The following is a 6,925-nucleotide window of genomic DNA, read 5'->3' on the forward strand; positions in this document are numbered from 1 at the left end:
TTTTTTTTTTAGTTAGATTGTTTTTTGTGTTTAATGTATTAAGATATTATTTGATGTTATTTAAAACAATTATTAAGATCTTGTAACTGTATTTTTTTTAAATAAACAATATTTCTTATTTTTTGTATGATAGTAGTTTTGTGTGTTGGATTTCCATTTTTAGTTCCTCATTTTAATATTTGTTATTTAATAAATATAAAAATCTTTAATAATTACTTAAATTGTATCAATAATGAAAAAAAAGTACATAAAAATATGTTAAACCTCGTGTCCTTGATTAGTTTAAAATTGGTATTTCGGGACAACACTTCCCCTTACTAAACATGTTCATTACATAACTAAATATAATGTGAAAAAATAACATGGAAATCTAGTTTCTACATGTTTTGAACATGGATTCAAAACATGTTATATAACTGAATATAACTTGAATAAAATAGCCAGGAAATCCCAGTTCTACTTATCTAACAGCACGATTGCTACGTAGAAATTAAATTTGTTTTGTAACATGCCAAACTAGAATTATTATCCGAGTAGTGGATAATTGAACTCATAACCTATTTAACAGATTTTATTTGTTAGCATTGTGAAATTATAATTTATTTCATTTTTTCCATGAAAATGAATCACAGACAAATTTGTAAATGAAGCAATAATTTAATAGTGAAGAACAAAAAAATTATTTCATGCATAAAAGTCACAATTCGTACAGTAACCCCAAAACGTACAATATTGTGATATATAAAACTATAAGCCCATGTAACTTCTTAACTTCACGATTCACATTTCTGTAGAGGTCTGGCTGAATTTGAAGATCGTTAACTAAAATGCAATTGGACGAAAATCCAGTCTCCAAACAGTATACATATTTTTTCATATATGTATGTAATGTGAATTATTAACTCATTATCTATATGATAATAGATTATAAGGGTAACCTCAACTTTATGTTAATAATGTATAAACTAGACTGTTTAATTAAATAAGTTAAAATATTTTGTTTAATAAAAAAGATCTGGAGAGGTAAGCACATCACACATCCCTAACTTATCAGCAGAGATGGGCAAAAAATTAGCTATTTAGCTATTGTTGAAACTAATAGCTAAAATTGTCATGTATACTACCCTTATTCATGAATTAATCATGGATAAATTAATATCGTCTCCATGACAATTTAGCTCTTAGTTTCATAGTTTCCCAACTCTAACTTATCGGCCTACTACTTTGGGTTAAAATTGATCCTTGCTCATTTTAAAGCGGCAATTTTTTTTTTTAATTCACGATGAAAATATTATCTATTTAAAGGTTAATTAAGAAACTATTATTACCACGTTTTCGGGTTTCCATAATTGTTATGAAGATAAGTCTTAATTTACTGTTAGGAGACTGGATTATCGTCCAACACATTTTTGGTCTAACGTGAGCAAACGTGGCACCCAACGTGCGGACAGCTTTCTCAAATATAAATTTCGAATTAATATGTTCGTAACCTCTGCTATCTCTCTCACTTTAATTCGGCGGTCGTCTAGAACAATTTGTGAGCTTTGGCTGTTTTCGTCGGTAGTTACATTTTTGGATGTCCCGAACGTTCATTGTCTCCCAAGCTCTTACAGCCACGTTTACATTCAGCTGCCCTAAATTTCACTGCGGTAAATGATGTTTCAGAGTTCCCATACACAGAATTCAACTCCTCTTTGATTTGCGTAGGCGTATTGCCTTTCAAAAACAAATATTTAATAACAGCTCGTTACTTGATTTTGTCCATTTTCACAAAAACACTCACCCAAACGACTTTTACATAAGCACTGCGGTAACTGTCAACAGATGAACAACGAAACTTATTTGCTTTTCTTTACGAGTGCTGCCGTCTTCACGTAGCGGTCGGAAACTTTTCAGACCACCCGCGTATTTTGATTTATCTTCTGTTTAATACTGCCAACAATGAGAATTTTTTTTTCAAATAAACAAAATTAAAATTACGTTTGAGAAATATTTGGTTATTTTTTTTAATCCGCATTCGAACCCAGTCAATTCATTTAAATGTAAACATATATTACAGAAAATTTGATTCCAAACTTATATCCTGAGTTCAATCGAAATTTTTAGAGCCGTTTTTAAGAAAATCGAAAAAAAAAATGTGAAAAATCTATTCCATAGAATAGGCAAATATCCCCCTTAAATATGTAAATTCAGTTTCGTACAACTTTTCATTTTTGAGATAAACTCTTCATTTCACAGACACATAGAGACTATTTTGCGAGACTGGTGTTATTTGAACTCTGGGGACCTCAAGACGTATAATTTCTAATTTAATAAAAACTGGAATTTAAAATTGTTCACAATTGCTCAAAGCACGGCGGCCAATAATGTTTATTATGCACGATTCCAATACTTACCCTTCCTATAAATTCCATATATAGTTATATGTAAGTAAAAAACTCTTACAGTTTTATTATTATTATTGTTATTAAAAAAAACTCACTAAATGTTAAATCAAATATAGGTGAAATAAGTTCGTCATTGTGTGAATTCCCATTTTGTAGAAGAATTTTATTCTGTTTATTAGGTTATCATAAAAATGGACCATTTTTAAGACAGTCCCTCCCCCCTGATTAGGCTGGCATTAAATACAATGAATTTATGAATGAAAAAATAATTTTATTCTAGACATATGTCCCCAGATAATAAATACATGGTTCATATAGTAAGATTTTTATCTAGCAAGCATTTACAAATTTACAGATAGTAGAATGAAATTACATTGGTATATTGGCTTTACTACTGCACTGCCGAATGGAGATGGGAAGAGAATTCCAGAAGGAGGTTGCACGTATGACGAAGGATTTGGTAAAGAAGGCGGTTCTATAGGAGGGCATATATAAATCATTCGGTTGGGATCTGGTGTTTAATGAGTGGATGGATGAACGAAGAGTGAAGAGATCTAGGATATAGGTAGGTTTTTTGATTTTAAGAACTTGGAATAGGAAAACACCAATGAGGTATTGCCTTCGGGAGGTTTGATAGAGCCACCGGCGGGAGACTTGAGAGCGCCTTGGGAACCCCCCAAAAAAGCAATTCATGAGTCTCTTCAGTCTCAACTCTAATCCTGCAGATAGCCCTCCATACACCAAGGATCCGTAGTTGAAGTGGAGGAAGACGAGAGAAGCCCTAGTATAGTAGGAGCTGACGGGTGTTCTGAAGAATGGAATTACGGAATCTTAGGAATTGTTTGAGTACAGTTATGGATTTGCATGTGATATGGGAAATGTGGTGCAAATACAATTGCAACGATAGTCGTTCTTGTTGCCATGGGATATTCATCACGGTTGTTTCGTTATTTGATTGTACCAAAGAAGTCTGTCCATCTGTACCTATTGAAAAATTACTGACCTAAAGACACAACCTATTTATAAGTTTATGGCTAAAATTACACAGTCCCTAATTTGTGAGTAGACCGGTAGATTTGTATAGAATTTATCGTTATTTTTGGGATTTTCAAAAATAAAAACATCAAGGCCAGAGAAGGCGAAACTTTTGAACAAAACATTTTTATTTTTCGGTTACTATAGAAATTCTAAATTGTACGATTCTTCAAGTGGTAATGACGAATATAAACTTTTTTTCCTGCCAAGAAAATTTAACAAATTAACAATAGGCAACAAAATTGTAAACATATTCACGCAATCCGAAGTGATCTAATTTGTTTTCCTTTTTTCTCCTTAAGCTATTCATAAAATTCTTTTTAAAATGAAAATTTGATACTTATTTCATATAAACAAAATTACTTTAGAGGAAATTATTTTTTTTTAGGCGCATTTAAGCCCAGGCAATCTATTTCAATGAAGAAAAACCCTATATTTTATTAGATAACAATGAAATGTTTTATTTCTACATTAATGAACTGAATTTAAACTAAATTCCATGAGTCATTTATGAAAAAATTCTATTCTATAGAGAAGGCAAATACCTGCCATAAACATTTAATTTCATTTTTGTACGACTTTTCATTTTTGGGCTAGGCTGACCTCATAAACATACTGACCATTTTGCGAGACTAAGGTTATAGTGTACAAGGGCCCGAGAGGAGAAAACAGGCAGTTATCTCACCCCAATTTTTGATTACTTTTATGAAAACTATGTATATTTACTTGTCAAAATTGATGAGTCTGCCAAGTATAGGAATAAAAAAGGGGGAATAAAAAATGGCGGCTGTTTCAAGGCGATTAAAAAATTTAATTCTTCATTCAGAGCTCGATATCTTAAAAAATAGGAACAGCACAAGAAAACCCAAGAGATCGTCATTTAAAGAAGAGTAAATTTGCTAAAATATGAGCCCTAATAAAGTTATTTACGTTAAATAGTTTTCCAGATATACGTTTTTAAAAAGCAACATTTCATAAAAATGTTGTATGGGACGTACTAAAAGATCAGCAGTTAGTGAATTTATTTTGAAAATTTTATATCCCAAAAACCATTCGATGTACAGATGTCTATTAGCACTCAAATTAAAGCTAGTTTAATGAGCTATAAATGATGTTTATCTTCTAGGAGTAATAGTTTACATGAAATTTGCTATAATAAATTAATTATAGATGTTCGGACAAATTTTCATTTACCAAATTTATATTCATATGTGAATATCATAAAAACTGCTACCCCTACGAAGATAAGGGTCATAAACTACTTTATAGTAAGTAAAATTTCCTTTATTTTGAGTGTTGGCAAACATATGTGCGTCATATGGATCTAGAGATATATTTTTTCAAAAATCCAACACTTTATACGAAAACCTAGAAATTAACATTTTGTGAGTTTATTTTGTCAAATATCATAAATAACTCCTACACTAAGATAAACATAATTAACTATTTTGTAGTAAATTTAACTAGCTTTAATTTGAGCGCTGCCTGACATCACTACGCCCAATAGTTTCTGAAACAAAGTTTTTCATAAATCAAATTTATTGTCCAAACAACTATAAATCAATTTACTTTAGCACATATCATGAAACTACTATTCCTAAGAAAGTAAAGGTCATAATCTTCTTTATAATCCATTAAACTAGCTTTAATTTGAGTGCTAATAGACATCTGTACGCCACATAGTTCCTGAGATATAGATTTCTCAAAATAAATTAATAAACTACTAATCATTCAGTATATTCAAAAGAATTTTTGCTTTTTAAAAAACTATATCTCGAGAACTATTGGACGTAAATAGCTCTTTTAGAGCTAATATTTCAGCAAATTTACTCTTCTTTAAATAATGCTCTCTTAGGTTTTCTATTGTTGTTGGTAGATTTTAACATATAGAGCTGCGAATGAAAAAAAAAAAAATGTTTTTTTAAGGTTTTATACAGCAGCCATTTTTTATTCCCCCTACCTATACTTGACAAACTCATCAATTTTGACTAGTAATTATACATAGTTTTCATTAAAGTAATCAAAAATTGGGGTGAGATAACTGCCTTTTTTTCTTACCGGCTCTTGTACTATCAGGGGACCCCATTTTCATATTCCATATTCCAGCGATACTGCAAGAAAGTTTTGAAACAATTTGAGCTCATAATATTGGGAAAATACTGTACTATATATATTCAGGCCCTCCGTATTTATGAGCGAACGATTTTCAATTTTCATGTCTCTAATTATACAGTAAGATCATCTTGTAAATATTTTGAAATGATTTGAGTTCAAGATACAAAAAAAATTTTGATTCGAATGTGTTAAGTTTGGACGTTTGTAGGTATACATTTCTTTTTCATTTTTAGTTTAATAGCTGATAATACTCAATGATATCCGATGAATCTTTCGAAACTGCTTGAGTTCAAAATAGAAAGAACAATTTCTTTATTATAAATTAAAACTCTCGACGCTTGGATTGCTTCGAAGGAACGTCCCGGCCTTGTACTTTAACATTTTTAAAATAACTCAGGGATTAACCACGGGTCAAACCTAACTAGAATTTATTATATAGAAGAAGGATAAGGAGAGAGACTTTATTCATCTATGCTCACACAGCATACTTATCAATCCGTAATCGGATATATATAAATTACATATAATTACATGGTATAATAAAATAGAAAGAAAACATTTTTTTCCCTACAGTTTCCTTTTACAATCAATTTTGGTCTATACACTAAATACAAATATTTCAATTCATTCCTTTTTTTTCTTTCCCTTTTCTGTTCCTTCAATTTCACCATTTCACAATTTTTAATTCACCCGATCAAAAAATTCGCTCTCCTGAATTCACCCTCCTAGATCCTCTCCAGTGATCCGCTAAACAAAATCACTATTAGACGGCAATGTGAGATCAGACCATCAATAACAGTCACAGCAGTAGACCAGTTTACCAAAAAACAAACAAATAAATACATTTACACCAATGGGTGGTTCCTTCCCAAGATTTTTAAATGTATATGAAACATACTACATATTTACCTACTGTATTATTTTGTACAGTTGTAAATTACAATAAATAAACAATAAAATAAAAAATACATTTTACGAGAACAAGACTAACACATATATTTAAAAAAATATATAAGTAAAAGCCTGTTACAAGAAACACCGGCATTACATACAAACATAAAAAAAATTATTTTATTTTATAAATAATGTTTTTATTTTTATTTTATTTTATTTTTTTATTTCTTCAACACACCGATTAATAATAGAGTTGAAGCAGCATTGACAACTAAGACAGGTCAAGTCGTAACATCATCAACATGGAAAGATGTTATTTCTTGGATAAAAGAATTTGATGGCAAGACGAATGGTCCATCTCGAGAGACAACAAGTTAAGAATGGTCCAACAAACAGTGAAACGTCCAACCAGAAACTTGAATCTGTTACAGAGAGAAGATGTATTAACCCGTCTTATGATAGGCCATACTCAGCCGCTGTCATCTCATGAAAAA

This window comes from Halyomorpha halys, unplaced genomic scaffold (genome assembly GCF_000696795.3).
Source record: "Halyomorpha halys isolate HHAL.00 unplaced genomic scaffold, Hhal_1.1 Scaffold1145.1, whole genome shotgun sequence".
Lineage (NCBI taxonomy): Eukaryota > Metazoa > Arthropoda > Insecta > Hemiptera > Pentatomidae > Halyomorpha > Halyomorpha halys.